We start from the raw sequence: 22,694 nt of genomic DNA, 5'->3' as shown, positions 1-22,694 counted from the left end.
CTAGGTTAGATTCAGTAGTGCTGGAACTAAGGGTGCTGCTGCACCCTCTGGGGTTGGCATAGTAATAACAAATACCAAATCCATGGTTTCCATCAGCAGCACACCCACTATAAATATTGTTCCAGCACCCCTGGTTATATTGATAAATGCAGTGTTGTTGTGGCTATGTTACAACAACCTATAGCACCCCCCTCCGCCCCACCCCGCCGCCCATTTTGTCCTACCAGGGTGTTAATGGGCCACTTCACCTTGAATGGTCCCTTAGAATATGTGCTAACTACTTATGTTAAACTATCTTTTCCATCTTGCATTTAGCTGTGACACAATCAGTACCTTTCTCAGACCTGAAGAGCTCTGTGTAGCTCAAGATCTTGTCTCTCTCATCAGCAGACATTGACCCGGTAGAAGATATGTCTGATTGGAGCTGCTGTGAACAGGGTGCTGACTCAGGGTCTCATACCTAGCACTCTATCACACGCTGGCTAACGAAGAAGGGGTGGTAACTCCAGCCTGCATGATTAGGCTGTCACTAAGTAATATCACTCCCTGGGGACTCCTTCTTAACCTTAAGACCATAAGAGCACAAGCTTCAATAGTTACATTAGTCCTTAAATGTTACCTGTAGACACATTATGTCATTATTATGAACACTGAAGTTGCAAACTTTCAGTAGAGACTAACATGTTACCCTTTATGGATAAATTACTCTGTAAGCAATTTATTTGACGTAGTGAGTTTTTCAGGTACGAGGTCAGAGCTGTTTGCAAAGAACAGGGGACCCTTTGCCAAGGAGCCTTTGTGTCACAGATCCCCTATGGGGGTGATAGATGCCCTGAATGGTGTATAGCACTGCTGTGCAGGGGCCACCTGCACATACCTGCAGAAGGAAATTCTGGGTGATGCTAATGCCTGTGGATCCATGACTACACACATACACCCCAATCACATGCTCCTGTGTAGGGCAAGGCATACCCTAATGAGAGGTTGTAGCTTTGAGACTGTTATACAGCTCTATAATCTAGGGACAGATTCCTCCCCACAGCCCTCTAGAATCCTTCACACACCTGACTTCTTGGCATAGGGGAGGAGATTTCCCCCTCCTCCTGAGAAGAAGGCATAATCATAGAATATCAGGGTTGGAAGGGACCTCAGGAGATCATCTAGTCCAATCCCCTGCTCAGTGCAGGACCAATCCCCAACTAAATCCTCAAATGGCTCCCTCAAGGGTTGAACTCACAACCCTGTGTTTAGCAAGCCAATGCTGAAACCACTGAGCTATCCCTCCCACCAAAACAGTTTTTTATGCTTATGAAACACTTAGAATATCAGGGTTGGAAGGGACCTCAGGAGGTCATCTAGTCCAACCCCCAGCTTAAAGGGGGATCAATCCCCAGGCAGAGTTTTACCCCAGATGGCCCCTTGAAGGACTGAACTTACAAGGCTAGGTTTAGCAGGCCAGTGCTCAAACCACTGAGCTATCCCTCTCTCCCAAAGCAAAGGCTGTTTCTTCCTGGTTTCGAACCAGGGACCTTTAGCATGTGAGGCGAACGTGATAACCACTACACTAAATCCATCAAATAGCACCTTTATTCAGTTCAGTTATTTCATGTTAAGTCTCTTCCAATTGTTGTTATGGTCTATTCCTTTAAGATCTACACCCATTTGAATCAGAAAGGAGTTCTGCAGTTGACTTCAGTGAGAGCGAGAATGGGCTCTTAATTATAACAACAGTGATAATCAAGACAAGTTGCCTATTGGGATGCCTCATTTAAGAGGCTTGCACTTCAATCAAAATATAATGCAAGCATAACAAACGATTAAACAGTAAAGACAAGGAATATCAGAGTATAATGGCTATTACAAATACAGTATAGCTTAGCACTTGACTTGGTTGAAGCTTCTAGTGCTGCCATAATATGAGAGGATAATCTCAAAGACATAAATGGCAGTTAGTTATTTAACTACCATTGAAAGTCAATGGGGATAATGGGAATTGACCTCACTGCCATTGGTGTCTTTGAAAATCCCATCACAAATGCTAAATAACAGGATATAATTCCCACACTTAACTGAGCACTCCTAAATTTCAGATATGTTAAAAATTTCCTTTAACTTTTTTGTTAGCTTAAACATTTGGACAAAGTAAAAATGTTTTAAATAGCCACGTCCATCTCTTATTATTCCACTCTCTTATTATTCACTTTCGAAAGATCCTCTCACACTTATCAAATCAGACAGACTGAACAGTGATTTCTCCCAATCTTGCTGGTGAAGCAAATATACACCATCTCTCACATATTACTTTCCACATGTCTGATGGTTCTGGAAACAACTCAAATGAATAGAACTATTTAATTTTTATTCATATCTCAGCCAACATCATAAATTTCTGCCAACAAAGGCTGGTAAAATCTTACTTTTGCTTTATCTGGAGCAGATATTCATTATCACAACTTTTGCCTTATTAATTCTAGCAGTTTATTTTTTTTTGTAAGTTTGTATGATTTACCCTGAAAGCAATTTCAATAACTACTCTGAACGTTTGCTATTTACATTTGATTCTGTGAATGGGTTACATCCCTAGCATGAAAAGTGTATGATGATTTAATAGCGAGATTGTAAATACTATCTACTTCAGAAGGAAAGCTTCAGAAGTTGGAAAAATACAGCTGGAGCCAAATGCAGTAGTAACACTGCTTAGCATAAGCAGAGGAAACCTGCCTTCTGCTCACTAAATTGGCCCCATAATATATCTAGAGCTAAACAAATAATGGATTTTTTCGTTCACTGGCAGTTCTGAAAAATTGCAAGGGGGGGATTTGATCTCCTAGGAAAGTCCCCCAACACCAGGCTATAGATTCACTCATTTTTGCTTTGGCTTAATGTCTACACAAGTACTTTATACAACATGGAACAGCTTCCACATGAAAAATTGAGAACCACCCAGCCCTGCTACCCTGTAGCCTGGTGGTTAGGACAGTAACTCTAAGAGAGAAGAAACCCATGTTTGAGGCTATGCTCTAATTATTTCTTTATGTATACACAGTGGAACAGGTTCAACAGGAGAGACTACTTCCCCAGAATATCCCATAGACCTGTAGTTAGGACACTCTCATAGACTCTAGGACTGGAAGGGACCTCGAGAGGTCATCGAGTCCAGTCCCCTGCCCTCATGGTAGGACCAAATACTGTCTAGACCATCCCTAATAGACATTTATCTAACCTACTCTTAAATATCTCCAGAGATGGAGATTCCACAACTTCCCTAGGCAATCTAGTCCAGTGTTTAACTACCCTGACAGTTAGGAACTTTTTCCTAATGCCCAACCTAATGCTGCAGTTTAAGCCCATTGCTTCTTGTTCTATCGTTGGAGGCTAAGGTGAACAAGTTTTCTCCCTCCTCCTGATGACACCCTTTTAGATACCTGAAAACTGCTATCATGTCCCCTCTCAGTCTTCTCTTTTCCAAACTAAACAAACCCAATTCCTTCAGCCTTCCTTCATAGGTCATGTTCTCAAGACCTTTAATCATTCTCGTTGCTCTTCTCTGGACCCCCTCCAATTTCTCCACATCTTTCTTGAAATGCGGTCCCCAGAACTGGACACAATACTCCAGTTGAGGCCTAACCAGTGCAGAGTAAAGCGGAAGAATGACTTCTCGTGTCTTGTTTACAACACACCTGTTAATGCATCCCAGAATCACATTTGCTTTTTTTGCAACAGTATCACACTGTTGACTCATATTAAGCTTGTGGTCCACTATGACCCCTAGATCTCTTTCTGCCATACTCCTTCCTAGACAGTCTCTTCCCATTCTGTATGTGTGAAACTGATTGTTCCTTCCTAAGTGGAGCACTTTGCATTTATCTTTATTGAACTTCATCCTGTTTACCTCAGACCATTTCTCCAATTTGTCCAGATCGTTTTGAATTTTGACCCTGTCCTCCAAAGCAGTTGCAATCCCTCCCAGTTTGGTATCGTCCGCAAACTTAATAAGCGTACTTTCTATGCCAACATCTAAATCATTGATGAAGATATTGAACAGAGCCGGTCCCAAAACAGACCCCTGCGGAACCCCACTTGTTATACCTTTCCAGCAGGATTGGGAGCCATTAATAACTACTCTCTGAGTACGGTTATCCAGCCAGTTATGCACCCACCTTATAGTAGCCCCATCTAAATTGTACTTTCCTAGTTTATCTATAAGAATATCATGTGAGACCGTAACAAATGCCTTACTAAAGTCTAGGTATATCACATCCACCGCTTCTCCCTTATCCACAAGGCTCGTTATCCTATCAAAGAATGCTATCAGATTAGTTTAACACGATTTGTTCTTTACAAATCCATGCTGGCTATTCCCTATCACCTTACCACCTTCCAAGTGTTTGCAGATGATTTCTTTAATTACCTGCTCCATTATCTTCCCTGGCACAGAAGTTAAACTAACTGGTCTGTAGTTTCCTGGGTTGTTTTTATTTCACTTTTTATAGATGGGCACTATATTTGCCCCCTTCCAGTCTTCTGGAATCTCCCCCGTCTCCCATGATTTCCCAAAGATAATAGCTAGAGGCTCAGATACCTCCTCTATTAACTCCTTGAGTATTCTAGGATGCATTTCATCAGGTCCTGGTGACTTGCAGGCATCTAACTTTTCTAAGTGATTTTTTACTTGCTCTTTTTTTATTTTATCTTCTAAACCTACCCTCTTCCTGTAAGCATTCACTATATTACACATTCCTTCAGACTTCTCAGTGAAGACCAAAACAAAGAAGTCATTAAGCATCTCTGCCATTTCCAAGTCTCCCGTTACTGTTTCCCCCTCCTCACTGAGCAGTGGGCCTCTCCTCCAATACAGGAGATTAAAGCCCAAACTGCAACATCTACGTGACTATTTTTAGAGCGAGTTTGTAGACCTACGGCTGGAAGGTTCACTCCCCAGGGCAGTGCAGACAGACTCTTAAAGGCTGGAGGGCCTGGGGCTAGCCGACCAGATTAATTTAAGGTTGGATCAGATGATTCCACTATAAGAGCAGTAGGAAGCTGCAATGGAGGGGGGGGTTGTTTTGAGACAGAGTGCAAGTGCATGATCTTCTGAGACTATTAGGGAGATGGCCTGGCAGTCAGCTTTGGGATAGAGATCCCTGAGGACAGAGCTGAAGGTCCAGTGGAGCAATGGGCTGCTCTAAGAATGAGGGACCCATCCCTGTAGGAACTAGGAATTATCTCAAACCTCCCCATTGTCCATTCCAAGGGCAAAGCAGATATTTTTTTTTTTTTGGCCTTCTTTAGTAAAAGCTCATAACACATTTAAAGAACATTATATAAACAAAGGAACCCCACCCGCACCCACACACAATGTTCCCCTAGGAAAAGAAGTAGAGAAAGAACCATGTGTGATAGATGCTATTTACGTTGCTTAATGCATCTGTGGAGGACACTCAGATATAGAATCATAAAAATCAGGGTTGGAAGGGACCTCAGGAGGTCATCTAGTCCAAGCCTCTGCTCAAAGCAGGACCAATCCCCAACTAAATCATCCCAACCAGGGCTTTGTCAAACCTGACCTTAAAAACCAGCTCCCTAGGTAACCCATTCCAGTGCTTCACCACCCTCCGAGTGAAAAAGTTTTTCTTAATATCCAAACTAAACCTCCCCCACTGCAACTTGAGACCCTTACTCCTTGTTCTGTCATCTGATACCACTGAGAACAGTCTAGATCCATCCTCTTTAGAACCCCCTTTCAGGTAGTTGAAAGCAGCTATCAAATCCCCCCTCATTCTTCTCTTCTGCAGACTAAACAATCCCACTTCCCCTAGCCTTTCTTCATAAGTCTTGTGCTCCAGCCCCCTGATCATTTTTGTTGCCCTCCGCAGGACTTTTTCCAACTTTTCCACATCCTTCTTGTAGTGTGAGGCCCAAAAATGGGCACACTACTCCAGATGAGGCCTCACCAGTGCAGAATAGAGGGGAATGATCACGTTCCTCAATCTGCTGGCAATGCTCCTACTAATGCAGCCCAAAATGCCGTTAGCCTTCTTGGCAACAAGGGCACACTGTCAACTCATCTCCAGCCTCTCGTCCACTGTAATCCCTAGGTCCTTTTCTGCAGAACTGCTGCCTAGCCATTCAGTCCCTAGTCTGTAGCAGTGCATGGGATTCTTCCATCCTAAGTGCAGGACTCTGCACTTGTCCTCGTTGAACCTCATCAGATTTCTTTTGGCCCAATCCTCTAATTTGTCTAAGACTTTGTGTATCCTATCTCTACTCTCCAGGTGTATCTACCACTCCTCCCCGTTTAGTGTCATCTGCAAACTTGCTGAGGTGCAGTCCACGCCATGCTCCAGATCATTAATGAAGATATTGAACAAAACAGGCCCCAGGACTGACCCATGGGGCACTCCGTTTGATACTGGCTGCCAACTAGACATGGAGCCATTGATCACTACTCGTTGAGCCCGAGGATTTAGCCAGGTTTCTATCCACCTTATAGTCCATTCATCCAGCCCATACTTCTTTAACTTGCCAGCAAGAATATTGAGGGAGACCGTATCAAAAGCTTTACTAAAATAATAGAATAACAAGTCCAGTGCTTTCCCCTCATCCACAGAGCTAGTTACCTCCTCATAGAATGCAATTAGGTTAGTCAGGCATGACTTGCCCTGGGTGAATCCATGCTGACTGTTCCTGATCACTTTCCTCTCCTCTAAGTGCTTTGAATTGATTCCTTGAGGACCTGCTCCATGATTTTTCCAGGGACTGATGTGAGGCTGACTGGCCTGTAGTTCCCCGGATCCTCCTTCTTCCCTTTTTTAAAGATGGGCACTATATTAGCCTTTCCAGTCATCTGGGACCTCCCTTGATTGCCATGAGTTTTCAAAGATAATGGCCAATGGCTCTGCAATCACATCCGCCAACTCCTTTAGCACCCTTGGATGCAGAGCATCCTGCCCCATGGACTTGTGCTCATCCAGCTTTTTTAAATAGTCCTGAACCACTTCTTTCTCCACAGCGTCACCTTCTTCCCATGCTGTGCTGTCCAGTGCAGCAATCTGGGAGCTGACCTTGTTTGTGAAGTATCAGAGGGGTAGCCGTGTTAGTCTGGATCTGTAAAAGCAGCAAAGAATCCTGTGGCACCTTAGTCTATAAGGTGCCACAGGATTCTTTGCTGCTTGTTTGTGAAGACAGAGGCAAAAATAGCATTGAGTACATTCGCTTTCTCCACATCCTCTGTCACTAGGTTGCCTCCCTCATTCAGTAAGGGGCCCACACTTTCCTTGACTTTCTTCTTTTTGCTAACATACCTGAAGAAACCCTTCTTGTTACTCTTATCATCTCTTGCTAGCTGCAACTCCAAGTGTGAGTTGGCCTTCTTGATTTCACTCCTGCATGCCTGAGCAATATTTTTATACTACTCCCTGGTCATTTGTCCAATCTTCCACTTCTTGTAAGCTTCTTTTTTGTGTTTAAGATCAGCAAGGATTTCACTGTTAAGCCAAGCTGGTCACCTGCCATATTTACTTTTCTTTCTACACATCAGGATGGTTTGTTCCTGCAACCTCAATAAGGATTCTTTAAAAATACAGCCAGCTCTCCTGGACTTCTTTCCCCCTCGTGTTATTCTCCCAGGGGATCCTGCCCATCAGTTCCCTGAGAGAGTCAAAGTCTGCTTTTCTGAAGTCCAGGGTCTATATTCTGCTGCTTTCCTTGTTTCCTTGTGTCAGGATCCTGAATTCACCCATCGCATGGTCACTGCCACCAAGGTTCCCATCCACTTTTGCTTCCCCTACTAATTCTTCCCTGTTTGTGAGCAGTAGGTCAAAAAGAGCTCTGCCCCTAGTTGGTTCCTCCAGTACTTGCACCAGAAATTGTCCCTTACACTTTCCAAAAACTTTCTGGATTGTCTGTGCACCGCTGTACTGCTCTCCCAGCAGATATTGGGGCGATTGAAGTCCCCCATGAGAACCAGAGACTGAGATCTAGTAACTTATGTTAGTTGCTGGAAGACTCATCGACCTCATCTCCCTGGTCTGGTGGTCTATAGCAGACTCCCACTACAACATCACCCTTGTTGCTCACACTTCTAAACTTAATCCAGAGACTCTCACACTGGAGCTCTGAGCAGACATACTGCTCTCTTACATACAGTGTAACTCCCCCACCTTTTCTGCCCTGCCTGTCCTTCCTGAACAGTTTATATCCATCCATGACAGTACTCCAGTCATGTAAGTTATTACATCAAGTCTCTGTTATTTAAATAACATCATAATTCCTTGACCATGCCAGGACTTCCCGTTCTCCCTGCTCGTTTCCCAGGCTTCTTGTATTTGTGTATAGGCACTTAAGATAACTCGCTGATCGTCCTGCTTTCTCAGCATGAGGCAGGAGTCCTCCACTTTTGCACTCTCCTGCTCGTGCTTCCTCCCGGTATCCCACTTCCCCACTTACCTCAGAGCTTTGGTCTCTTTCCCACGGTGAATCTAGTTTAAAGCCCTCCTCGCAAGGTTAGCCAGCCTGCTTGCAAAGATGCTCTTCCCTCTCTTCGTTAGGTGGAGTCCATCTCTGCCTAGCACTCCTCCTTCTTGGGACACCATCCCATGGTCAAAGAATCCAAAGCTTTCTCTCCGACACCACCTGTGTAAGCATTCATTGATTTCCACGATTTGATGGTCTCTACCCAGGCCTTTTCCTTCCACAGGGAGGATGGACGAGAACACCACTTGCGCCTCAAACTCCTTTATCCTTCTTCCCAGAACAACATAGTCTGCAGTGATCCACTCAAGGTCATTTTTGACAGTCTCATTGGTGCCCATGTGGAGAAGCAGGAAGGGGTAGTGATCTGAGGGCTTGATGAGTCTCTGCAGTCTCTCCATCACATCGTGAATCCTAGCTTCTGGCAAGCAGCACACTTCTCAGTTTTCCCAGTTGGGACAGCAGATAGATGACTCAGTCCCCCTGAGGAAGGAGTCCCCAACCACCTGCCTCCTTCTGTTGGGAGCAGTGATCATGGAACCCCCATCCCTAGGACAGTGCATCTCATGCCTTCCAATCGGTGGAGTCTCCTTTTGTTCCTTTCCCTCAGATGTATCATCTAGTCCACTCTCCACATTAGAAGCTGTGGAGAAAACATGAAAATGGTTGCTCACCTATATCTGCATTGCAGGTACATGAACACTCCTCTTTCTTCTTCTGGAGAAGATGGGTGCAGTATAAGAACCTGAAAATAATAGTATTTTATCAATTTTAAGAGAACATTTTAAAACATCAACAGAGGAATTTGGTTTTAGTAATGACTCCTTATAATGATCAATTGACTATATGGAACTAAAAAACCTGTCCAGAAATGAAGGCAGTTTTCCAGGTATAGAACTGTATACTGATGTGATTACCAGTTTTGTGATATAATGTTTTGGCATCTGGAGACTTTTTGGCATCCATAGAACATTGCAAACTCATGTTTAGGTTGCTATCCATCACCATCTTAAGTCATCAGTATTTCAGCTTTCCAGGTTTCTTCTTCCCCTTGAACATGTGCTTCAAATTATTTTCTTTCAGATTTAATATCTTGCAATTTTCCAGGTTGAATCTGTTTTTTTTAAAAGAATTTCCTGCTAAAGTTTCTAATCTCTCTAGATCCCTGGGTATTTATTCATCATCTCATCAATCCTCCTAATTTAATAGCCTCTGAATTGTCTAATCATGCTGTACTCCCCCATTTTTAGATGATTTGTGATGATATTATATAAGACCTGTTCTACCTCCAATCCCTGAAGTACTGCATGATAATGATGCTTGGCTTTTGTGAGGTACTTTTCATCAGTGGATCTCAAAGCACTTTATACAGGAAGGTAAGTATTAGCCCCATTTTAGAGAAGAGGAAATGGAAGTACGGGGAGTGACTCGAGAAACGTCACACCACAGCTCAGTAATAGAGCTGTAATTTGAACCCAACTCAAATTCCCAGTCTAAAGCCACTTCCACTAGACCTCAACTTGGCAAAAAGACATTTTGTCCACAATCTTAGATAATTTTCTGGCTTAATTACAGTATTTTCATAAGCCAGCTGGAGTTTATTTTCAAGAGATACAGTATCAACAATGTATCTTGATATATCACATCATTTGTATTCCCCTTCTGGAGAGTTGCAAGGAAGTTGTTGCCATCCTTCCATCCTCCCCTGAAGTCAAATCCTGTCCCTGCTGGACCGCTCTATTTCAGAGGTGTCTTTGGGCTCCTCTGCCAGTCTTCCTTCCTTCCTGGCGATTGCTCAGCCAAGGGGAACCTGTTAGGGCACCATGGAAGTACAGTCTCTGACAACACCATCCCAGTGCTCTAGCTGCTAAATATCATAGTTTGGGAGGCTGAATGAAGGGTGTGAAAGAGGGAAGGATGGAGGCAGCCCTCACACAACCTCCCTGAAGTATCAGGGATTCCTCCTCAATATGTGTTTGGGTCTACAGCCATGAAGCCAGGCCGAGCTGCACAACTCTGGGCAGACCCACCATGGAGCCAGCCAGCAGGGCCAGGATTTGCCCTTTCATGTTTCCATCTTTTATCTCCAGATATATCACAGAAAGTCAAGAAGGGCAGCCAAAAAAAGTACATCACTATGTAAAGCAGAGGTGCTATATTTTCACCGCCATTTGGTTGATCATTTGACCCTCCCGTTTACTGCTCTTGGAGGAATCTACAACTATGTTCACTGTTTCCTATGTAATTTAGAACTCTGACACTGGACCTGCTCAACCCCCTTTCAAATCCAAGTGATTCTGACTCATTACAGAACTGTCTGTCAGAATCCATGCAACTATTAATTGCTGCTATGAAGCAGCTACTTAATCTAGCTATTGATTTATAAAAAAGGTATGTCTGCCACATCTGCATGAACAAGAAATAGCTTTATCCACTCCCTCTGCTACTGCTTTCAGCTGCAGAAACCCTTCCAAGCAGGGGAGACCAGCCTAAGAGGCACTTCTAATAGCCCAACCTCTGCCTTTTCTCTCCTCTCTCACAAACTCCCAAAAGCTGCCACTCCCTCTGTTGAGTCTCTCCTTAAGGAATCTGAGAGTCCAAATAAAGATTATCTACTGATCCACAGACTAATGACTCACACCAACACTTTCAGAGTGGTGTCTGATTTTCGGAGGGACAGATCACCTCCAGCAACCTTTGGAGCAGTGGGTGCTAAAAATGTCTGAAAAGAAGCAGTTATAGTGGTCGAGAGCCCCGACTTGGGGCAGAACACCACCTGGAGATGAGATTTGGACAGTGGACCTGTAAGACTTTGTAACCCGAGAATGGGTTGGCTAAATGGGTGGCCAAGTTACCTGAAGAAAGACTATCATCGAGCCAGCAATGAACAGCACGGGGGTACCTGGTGCAGTGAGAGCTTCTGTCATAAACAGATAGCTAAGGGTTAATGTCTCTTTCACCTGGAGCACCTGACCAGAGGACCAATCAGGAAACCGGATTTTTTCAACTTTGGGTGGAGGGAATTGTGTGTCTGAGGTCTTTGTTTTCTGGCTGCCTGATTTCTCTGAGCTTTGGAGAAGTAGTTCTGTTTTCTAATCTTCTGTTTCTAAGTGTAAGGACAAAGAGATCAGATAGTAAGTTATATGGTTTCTTTTCTTTGGTATTTGCATGAATATAAGTGCTGGAGTGCTTTAATTTGTATTCTTTTTGAATAAGGCTGTTTATTCAATATTCTTTTAAGCAATTGACCCTGTGTTGTATCATCTTAATACAGAGAGAACATTTGTATGTATTTTTCTTTCTTTTTATATAAAGCTTTCTTTTAAGACCTGTTGAAGTTTTTCTTTACTTCAGGGAAATTGAGTCTGTACTCACCAGGGAATTGGTGGGAGGAAGAAATCGGGGAGATCTGTGTGTTGGATTGCTAGCCTGATTTTGCATTCCCTCTGGGGGAATAGGAAAGTACTTTTTGTTTTCAGGATTGGGAACAGAGAGGGGGAGTCTCTCTGTGTAGTTTCACAGAGCTTGTGTCTGTGTATCTCTCCAGGAGCACCTGGAGGGGGGAAGGGAAAAAGGATTATTTCCCTTTGTTGTGAGACTCAAGGGATTTGGGTCTTGGGGTCCCCAGGGAAGGTTTTTCAGAGGGACCAGAGTGCCCCAAAACACTCTAATTTTTTGGGTGGTGGCAGCAGGTACCAGGTCCAAGCTGGTAACTAAGCTTGGAGGTTTTCATGCTAACCCCCATATTTTGGACGCTAAGGTCCAAATCTGGGACTAGGTTATTACAGCTTCCCCTTACAGTGGCCCTCAGAGTATTTAAAAAAAGAGCTACTCTTGCGTTTGAAACATCTCCTCTGTGATCCACAATACTCCCTGACTGCACCCTGAAGCAGCATTATCTTCAACCAGACTTTACAATGTACCTGATTATTAATTCTGGGACATTGTTTCAGCCAGAAAAAAAATGTGGAAAGTTGCATTTGTTTGAACCAAGAGTGACCTCTTGTGGCTAGTGGTGACTGAGTAGCCTCACCTGAGACAGAACTAGTTTCTGGACACAGTTTTCAGCAGCTAATCTCATCTAAGCAGCTAATCTCATTTAAAAGGCCGTGAGTGAGGTGTCTCCACTTGTGCATGGCACATCTCTACAAAAATCTACTATTTCTTATTACTAGTTATTCCATAAATTGCACTTATCCCTTTATGTCAGTACTGAACTACTGCCTCAGCATAGTATTGGCAGCATTGTGGCTGCTGGCAGTGGCGTACTGCAGGTAGGACAAAATTCATGGTTTGTTATTAAAGCTCTTCCTGTGTTTTTCTCTAAGAGTAAAAGGGTTAGTTCCATTCTTCTGGCCAAATTTCAATGTGGGTAATTACATTCTGCATTCCTAAAAGTCTCACTATAGCCTTATTTGGATAGACTATTAGCTTCCCATCATAAAACTGTTGTGTAATGTCCATTTGCATTGTTAAATGGCTTCCATTATCCACATCTGAGATTGTTGTGTGTTTTTGGTGGGTGAAGTTAAATCATATAATATATACACGCACCACATACATGGAGGTGACATCTATGATCAGTTGCAGGGCCAATTTATTTATCATACACTCACTGTTGTAGCTGACCTATCTCTAGCAATTCACCTTTGTAGGACTTATTCTAATATCCCAAATCCACAGGCATCTTTAAACAGTTACACAGTTTAAGATCTTAGCAAGACATCTTGGTCTGGCAGGAGGTTTTAATTCAGCTGTAGAACATAACAGGTCAGAATGGAGCCACTACTTTAGAAAACAGATAGATTTTTATGCCACTTCAAGCTGACTGTGACTAATCTTTCAGACACTTTCTAGGGGTTGGATAGGCATTTGTGCCTGTTAAATCATTACTTGCTACAGAAATTATAGGACCATGTACTTTCCAGGAGCTGGAGTCTAAGTAATGAGGCCCATCTTTCCATTGCCTCTCAGAGACAATCAAGTTTCTTCCTTGGACTGCTGGACCACCAAGCTCTGTCAGTCCCATTAATATTATGAGAGAATTTTCATTCCCCATTATGTTTTAATTAACAAAAACTCTGGAGGGAACAAAGCTGACACAAAACCCCTTATAGACAAGATTTGGAAAGAGCATGGGCTCTATATGCTTTTTCCCTGCTGTCAAAACCTAAACAAGTAGTTCCCACGTGTATAAGTGTAACATAGGAGTAGAGGATTATCTGTCACAATTCAAACACTATTCTTTGATAATGGTAATAGTGTTCCAGTGTTAGAAGTGATATACTTACATAATTAGCTGCAAGTGCTATTTTTGTGTGTGCAAAATCTTAATTATTTTCCTTTAAATTACCTAGTAAATTTTTGGCAAACGGGGGCATAGAAGGAAGTTATTAAATGTTTACAACTGCTCCATTATGTACTGTGAGCATTTGCCTCATAGCATGAGTCACCCACAAAGTCTTGAGCCATCAAGTAATTAAGGGGTTTTTTAACATGGGGGTGAGGAGAGGAAGTAATAGTATCTGCCACTATGCTCAGATATATAGTTGTAGAAATGTATCATAACTGCTATATAAACAAATTATTAGCAAATCACATTAAGAAACTAATCATTTCTCCTCAGCATTTTACTTGCCCATGTATTTTAGTCATCCACTCTAGAACTACACCTATCACCTCCACCACACACGAACATTCACAGAGTTTCAAAACCAAAACAACATCAGCAATCAAAGTAAAGCAGAACATTTCTAGTGGTCACTGAATCCTTTTCATTAGATGGCTGCACATTGGCCTATTTGAAATATGGTGGTTTTAGTTCAATTCTGACCAGAGAAGTGTCTATATCACATAGTCAACCCCACAACAAATACTCTTGGTTGCAGTCTTACAGGGGACAAAGGTTGAGTGGGAATGGAAACAAAGACACCTTCTCACCAAGGCTGCATCTTCACCAGGAGAAGAGGTGTGTTCTTAATTTCAGCTGGATTTTTACCTGAAATTAGCTAACTTGAGTTAATACACATCCGTCCCCTCCTCCTCCCAGTGAAGACAAGAGTCAACTGAAGTAAGCTATTCAGGTCCAGAACATAAGGTCTATCAAAAGGACAATGTGGAGGAGCTTGCACAGCCATTACCCCATTATCCATACCCAACATTTTCATAGGAAGAATAGAGATCTAGGGAGCTCCATGGTTTTGGTCCAGTTCCTATCACATGCACTAAAATAAGAAGAGTCACAAAAGATTAAGCAAATCATCCCAGAAAATAAAAAAACATGAGCTATACAAATCAGATTGCCCCATAACATCCTTTAACCACAGTACGAAAACAAGTGATGGTTCTGCGATAGACCTACTAAATGGTGAGCAGAACTTCAGGGGGGGAAAGAGGCAGCTATCAGATCACAGTCAAAAGCTACTGTAGTCCCTTTGCCCATCTTCCATTCTTGCTTTTGTCACTAGATGGAGAAAAAGCAGTTAGCCAGTGGAGTATCCCTTCCTAGGAACTGTTTCACTACATTGTGGATTTTAAAAGGATATTTTAATCACCTGATTTGGATAACTCACAGTGCTTTGTAATGATTAACAGCTTTAATAATTCTGACTCTGTTATCAATTCTGACTCAGTTATACTTGGATGTGACACATGACCGGGGCTTCCCGTGTGCTACTGTGATATTCACACCCATTATGGAACTCCTTTAGACATTTCTGGACTCCACTGTAGAAAGCATTGATAATACTTTACGATTACTACGAGTTCTTCTGGATGTCAGTGTTTTTTCAGCTGTCAGGTTTCCAAATAAACTGTGACTAAACAGAAGTGCTGCCAGGGAACCTGCCAAAAGAACTTGTTCCAGAGCTTCTGATACTTTTACCCCTTAAGTGAAAAGAGACTGTTACATTTTTAGGTGAGGAAATACCAAAGAATTTCAAGCGTTTTTATGCCTGAGTCTTGGCAATGTGTCTAATCCCCACAATGAGGAAAGACATAACAGGTCCCTATGCTGAGGATGTAGCCCTCTTGAATTTGAACTGTTATCCTGTGTATTGTCTTTACCTAAATTCAGTTGTATCCTCATTAAAGCAGGTCATTCTCTACCGTGTATAAAATACAGCCACCATAGAAGACTTAATGCACATTATAAATACAGTACACCCTCACTATAATGCCCTTCATAACAACAAACTTTCAGATATAATGAATGCAGTCCCTGGATGCCACCTTGAGCCCCGCGGCAGGCCTCTTTTGCTATAACAAACCCCTGGCTATAGTAAACAAATGGCTTGGATCTCAAGGGGTTCATTATAGTAAGGGCATACTGTAAGTTGTAACGACCAGAAGCACCCCAGTGCAACTAAAATGGGGCACACAAACAAACATTCTCAGAATGAATGTTAGGGTTTTTTGGTTGGGTTTTTTTTGGTTTGGGTTTGTTTGTTTGGTTTTTTTGTTTTTGTTTTTGTTTTTTGCAATCTCACATGCAGTCCATAATTATTCCAAAGTGCTCCAGTACTTAACCAGGTTTGCACTGCAGTAAGCAACTAGGAAGAAAGCACTATCTCAATACATTTCTGTTGTGCATAGATTCTAGGAAAGGCAAAAAGGTTATGCCAGACCTGGAATTCTTTGGTGGTTGGTACAATTGCCTCCAGTGCTAGTATGAAGACTTGTTACAAGAATGTTAGTCCATTTAAATTAAGATACTCTTATCTTTTTTTGGCAAGGGGAGTGGTCACTCAGTTGATTGGATTCATAAATCCCTTTATCCTACATTAAATTAAAATTTGGGGAAAGGTGACCCAACAGCTTAAGTATGGGATTCCTCTCCCCTCCCATGATTAACCGAGAGGTATTGCCTGAATATAACAATCCATAGCTGTCATGCACATGCTGGAAAGCATACGCTACTCACAAATACTGGATGGTTCTTTTCCTCTACTAGACTCAATCCACACTGATATTGCTTAGGCACCATTTTAATCAATAATTACAGATAAAGGAGAGCCATAAATAAGACCTCTGTGGTGATCCCCCTCACTTAGCTTGATACAATACATATGCCTAGGGTCTGGGCAGATGTCTCAACTCTGTCTCTAACTGTGTTACTTCACAATGTTAAACCTATAAAACTCAACCATATGCTAGCCTGGGAGAAAGATTCACAGAAAACTCTGGAGAAGTCAATTTATTTGGAACTTAACCAGACATATTTCAATCTCGATTGGAAATCTTGAGACACAACATAAATTTTTATATAGCTTATTTGGTTCTCACACCTCAAAAATTAAATAAAATGATTCATGATATATCTAATGCCTGATGGCAAAATGATGGTAAGCTGGGAAGAACAGATTTCTGGTAAATTTGTTTCTAGTGCCCAAGAGGTAGGTCCTTCCAGGGATCAGTTAAGTATAGTATGAAGCAGAGGAGCAGGATTCAGTGACAGAGGAGATATGGTTTCCAATTCTGTCTCAAGAGAAAATCAGCTAGTTGGGCTCAGCCTACTCTCCATTTCTGTACATGATAAAGATATTGCAGATTTAGGCACAGCTGATAAACACTGCTCAAGGGATCCCCAGAACTGCAGATAGTAGGATTGGTCAGTAAAGGCACTGCCCACAAATGGATCACAAAATTCTGGAGCATATTTATTGTTAACCAGGCATTGCAAATAATCGTCTGAAAATTTTACCAGCAAACAATTCTTGATATTCAAGAGACTGGAATTACATAATGCAACTGAATATATGCTTGGTAGGCCATATGGTACTGTTTTTGGTCCCTTACTGGGAAATGTATGTAACTAACCAACATAGCATATAGTGCAAATTTTGCAATCAAATATCCAGTTCAGAATTTGATCTATATTGATTAATTGCATAAGTCATCCAGTCAAGCCACAGAAACAGAACAATGTGAATTATGGCATGCAACTAGCCAACCAAAGAAGATGGCTAATTTTGCAATTTCATGTTAAATTATAAAAATTGAAGTTTGCTTTCAGCAACTGCTCAAGTTAAAGATTTGCTTTTTGTAGGTATTTCCACAAATAAAACTCAAACACTTGAATGTTCACAGGAAGTCAACAGCATCAAATCAAACTTTACTTGTAACAGGAATTAATGATTGAAAAATTATTTTCCATCTGAAGTGGAGAACCTTGCACAACATATGCCTACACAAGCCTGTACAGTGAGCCCTGCACTTTCAGGAGTCTTAAATTAACCTAAAATATTACAACACGAAGGAAGTTTCTGAAGGCTGTAGAGACCCTACGTGTCAAACTTAAAGACATACAGAGTTAACTATGGGTTGTGGACTCCATGCTACTCTCAGGCTAGAGTAGAACACTCACTTTGATGTCAATGAGAGGGGTGCAGACAGTCCAAAGTTGGAATATGGCCTGTATGTAGTAACTAAACTTTTCATTCTCAGCAGCCTTTGTTAGGTCATGTTGACCATCACTCAGTGGGAAAATATGCATCAACTATTTTTGCCCTTTATTTCTCTTCTTTTCACTCACTTTCCTCTATTTCTCTTTTCCCTGCCTGTCTTTATTTCAACCCCCTCCTTTCTTCCCTCTGCATTTCCTTCCCACCAGCAACTCCCACTTTTACTGTCAAGGGCTTCACTTCTTCCTGGTTTCCTATCCCATCTGATAACAGCATCAGTGTTTAGTTAATGATAACACATAAGTGTTATTAGGCTTTAGAGTTAACACAATAGTGAAATTAACGAGGTGGGAGGAGGGTAAATTTCCTCCAGAGCCATCTTTCAGACTCTCTACAGACTTAGGAAGGCATCAATTACCCTCATCTCACATTTGAAAGGTCAGCATCATAACCAGGAGGGTTGGAAATATGCTTATTTTTAAAAAAAAAAAGTATGTATGTAAGTTTTCAGTCCCAGTGCACCATATGACTCACAAAGATTTTAAGTTCCAATCCACAGGCTGGGTGTTTGAGACCTCTCCTCCGGGCAGCTGGCTGTAATTCTGACATTCTTGCTATGTTTTTAGAGAGCACATTAATTTTTGTGCACTCCAATTAAGTTTCTTCTCTTGGCAACTGGTCATCGTCAGCTCCCATTTCTGATCAGCAGGAGACATAATATAACCTGGGATATACAGCACTAGCTATGGAAAACATTATAAGCCTGATGGAGGACATATCTGTAAAGTATATCTTCTGCACCTGGACTCCATCTATTGTTTGCAGAAAGGATCACTCCTGCCAAGAAGCCAGACACTCTGACCTTGTTTGAACCTGTCTGGTGACTGCAGATATGGATCTGTGTGAAATGGGGAGCCAAGAAGGGGTGGCGAACAGACTGTTGATCCTATGAGACTCACTATATATGAGAGTTCATGTTCGCAAAGCATTTTACTTTTAAAGCCTGTATTCTTTCATCTCATCACTGGCTATAACTCTGAAGTTGAACTATATTGCTATGTCTAGTCAGGGTGTATGTTTGTATGCCGATGTCAATCATTTCTTTTTGTACCTTAAGCCTACTGCAGCTAGCAGAGTGGCAGGTGGCTCTCGCTCTATACTCTATAGATGTTGCTTGTTTTTATTATATCATTTTTTTCCTCCTCAAGCTTGTAACCTATCAAGGTCTAAAATCTGTAATAAACAGAACTTTGTTTTGTTTTAACTTTAATACTGTTTGGAGTCAATATCTAACTCAACTTCTAAAAGTACTGCAAGGTTCTACTCTTCTTACTGCAACTTTCAATTTAAACTAGACGCATAATGTGGTTCTCATTTAAAATTATAGGATCTTGGTATATTATGCAAGCCTTAGTTACTGTACTCAGCACTCCGATTCCACAGAAACTAGTGCCCTAACAGTATTTAAGAGGATAGATATTGTTACACCACAGTAAGTTTGTTCCTTCAAAATAAAGATGTTTACCCAAGAAGAGGCATTATTTCCTCCAAATGAGCAAGACATTTACATGCTCCTTTGCAAAAAGATTAATAGAGTGCATGATTTTAAAATTGCTCCACTAATTCCCAATTCAGCATGTGCCTAACTTCAAGCCTGAGTTTAAAATAAGGCCCACGCTTACCTATCTTATTGAATAACAAGAACAAGTTGACATGACAAATTCTCTATAGCCAGTTAAAATGGGCATTAAATCATAAAATAATTATCTTTATGACTTAATTTCTTATGCAGTTTCCTGGAGCAATGGCACTGGAGGCTGAACTCCCCAGTGCCCAGAACAGGTATAACAAAGGTAGCAGCAGGACAAGTGTCTCTTTGCCTTGTCAATGTGATTCAGCCCTCACCTGGGGCAAAAGGGTAGTTCAGTCTCCATGGCTCAGGTCCTTAGCTTCATTACTCAGGCCAACTATTGGGGTGAACAGTGGTGATGGGTTTTGTGCCATGGACACTTGTCCAGGAGAAATAGCAGTAAGAAATAGCCATCTTGTTTTATACTTCATAGATTGGCAGGCAGCCATCGGATGCCATTTGTTACTACAGATCTGGGCTTGATTTGAACTGGGATTATCAGAGTGAAAGACTCTATCCTGTAGTTACTACAAAGAGTTTTCTAGCCTCAAATAAAAAAACACCTCTACAGTTTACTAGAAAGATAAACATATGTGGGAAAGAGAGTCTGATGATATTCTATCTTCCCAGTGTATTTCTTACAGTGAAGCAAAACAAGCTATAGCATAAAAATCTCCAGTAAGTTTATGCAGGTTACAAGAATCATGCAACATTTTCAGCCAGCTACTCATGCCTATAAAGAAAACTCATGTCTTAGGCACTGTGTATTTCCAGCAACCAAAGGACACAATTGCATTGAAATGACTCATAGACTCCAGGACTGAAAGGGACCTCGAGAGGTCATCGAGTCCAGTCCCCTGCCCTCATGGTAGGACCAAATACTGTCTAGACCATCCCTAATAGACATTTATCTAACCTACTCTTAAATATCTCCAGAGATGGAGATTCCACAACTTCCCTAGGCAATCTAGTCCAGTGTTTAACTACCCTGACAGTTAGGAACTTTTTCCTAATGTCCAACCTAAATCTCCCTTGCTGCAGTTTAAGCCCATTGCTTCTTGTTCTATCGTTGGAGGCTAAGGTGAACAAGTTTTCTCCCTCCTCCTGATGACACCCTTTTAGATACCTGAAAACTGCTATCATGTCCCCTCTCAGTCTTCTCTTTTCCAAACTAAACAAACCCAATTCCTTCAGCCTTCCTTCATAGGTCATGTTCTCAAGACCTTTAATCATTCTTGTTACTCTTCTCTGGACCCTCTCCAATTTCTCCACATCTTTCTTGAAATGTGGTGCCCAGAACTGGACACAATACTCCAGCTGAGGCCTGACCAGTGCAGAGTAAAGCGGAAGAATGACTTCTCGTGTCTTGTTTACAACACACCTGTTAATGCATCCCAGAATCACGTTTGCTTTTTTTGCAACAGTATCACACTGTTGACTCATATTAAGCTTGTGGTCTACTATGACCCCTAGATCTCTTTCTGCCATACTCCTTCCTAGACAGTCTCTTCCCATTCTGTATGTGTGAAACTGATTGTTCCTTCCTAAGTGGAGCACTTTGCATTTATCTTTATTGAACTTCATCCTGTTTACCTCAGACCATTTCTCCAATTTGTCCAGATCGTTTTGAATTTTGACCCTGTCCTCCAAAGCAGTTGCAATCCCTCCCAGTTTGGTATCGTCCGCAAACTTAATAAGCGTACTTTCTATGCCAACATCTAAATCGTTGATGAAGATATTGAACAGAGCCGGTCCCAAAACAGACCCCTGCGGAACCCCACTTGTTATACCTTTCCAGCAGGATTGGGAGCCATTAACAACTACTCTCTGAGTACGGTTATCCAGCCAGTTATGCACCTACCTTATAGTAGCCCCATCTAAATTGTACTTTCCTAGTTTATCTATAAGAATATCATGTGAGACCATATCAAATGCCTTACTAAAGTCTAGGTATATCACATCCACCGCTTCTCCCTTATCCACAAGGCTCGTTATCCTATCAAAGAACGCTATCAAATTAGTTTGACACGATTTGTTCTTTACAAATCCATGCTGGCTATTCCCTATCACCTTACCACCTTCCAAGTGTTTGCAGATGATTTCTTTAATTACCTGCTCCATTATCTTCCCTGGCACAGAAGTTAAACTAACTGGTCTGTAGTTTCCTGGGTGGTTTTTATTTCCCTTTTTATAGATGGGCACTATATTTGCCCCCTTCCAGTCTTCTGGAATCTCCCCCGTCTCCCATGATTTCCCAAAGATAATAGCTAGAGGCTCAGATACCTCTTCTATTAACTCCTTGAGTATTCTAGGATGCATTTCATCAAGTCCTGGTGACTTGCAGGCATCTAACTTTTCTAAGTGATTTTTTACTTGCTCTTTTTTTATTTTATCTTCTAAACCTACCCTCTTCCTGTAAGCATTCACTATATTAGACATTCCTTCAGACTTCTCAGTGAAGACCGAAACAAAGAAGTCATTAAGCATCTCTGCCATTTCCAAGTCTCCATTACTGTTTCCCCCTCCTTACTGAGCAGTGGGCCTACCCTGTCCTTGGTCTTCCTCTTACTTCTAATGTATTGATAAAAAGTCTTCTTGTTTCCCTTTATTCCCATAGCTAGTTTGAGTTCATTTTGTGCCTTTGCCTTTCTAATCTTGCCTCTGCATTCCTGTGTTATTTGCCTATATTCATCCTTTGTAATCTGACCTAGTTTCCATTTTTTATATGACGCCTTTTTATTTTGTAGGTCACGCAAGATCTCATGGTTAAGCCAAGGTGGTCTTTTGCCACATTTTCTATCTTTCCTAACCATCGGAATAGCTTGCTTTTGGGCCCTTAATAGCGTCCCTTTGAAAAACTGCCAACTCTCCTCAGTTGTTTTTCCCCTCAGTCTTGATTCCCATGGCACCTTACCTAACAGCTCTCTGAGCTTACCAAAATCCGCCTTCCTGAAATCCATTGTCTCTATTCTGCTGTACTCCCTTCTACCCTTCCTTAGAATTGCAAACTCTATGATTTCATGATCACTTTCACCCAAGCTTCCTTCTACTTTCAAATTCTCAACAAGTTCCTCCCTATTTGTTAAAATCAAGTCTAGAACAGCTTCCCCCCTAGTAGCTTTTTCAACTATCTGAAATAAAAAGTTGTCTGCAATGCAGTCCAGGAACTTATTGGATAGTCTGTGCCCCGC

The 22,694-nt window shown here is 41.8% G+C and overlaps 1 non-coding gene across 1 annotated transcript; it reads right to left on the bottom strand.

Annotated features, from left to right (window-relative positions):
- Positions 1-1,501: 1,501 nt before the first annotated feature.
- TRNAV-CAC (transfer RNA valine (anticodon CAC)) lies at positions 1,502-1,571 on the bottom strand. The gene has a single exon. It is a non-coding gene; the product is annotated as a tRNA-Val (tRNA).
- Between the last annotated feature and the right edge of the window lie 21,123 nt (positions 1,572-22,694).

This window comes from Gopherus flavomarginatus, chromosome 4, assembly GCF_025201925.1.
Source record: "Gopherus flavomarginatus isolate rGopFla2 chromosome 4, rGopFla2.mat.asm, whole genome shotgun sequence".
Taxonomy (NCBI): domain Eukaryota; kingdom Metazoa; phylum Chordata; order Testudines; family Testudinidae; genus Gopherus; species Gopherus flavomarginatus.
Note: the sequence above shows the minus strand (reverse complement) of the source record. Positions and strands in the feature narration are given on the sequence as shown.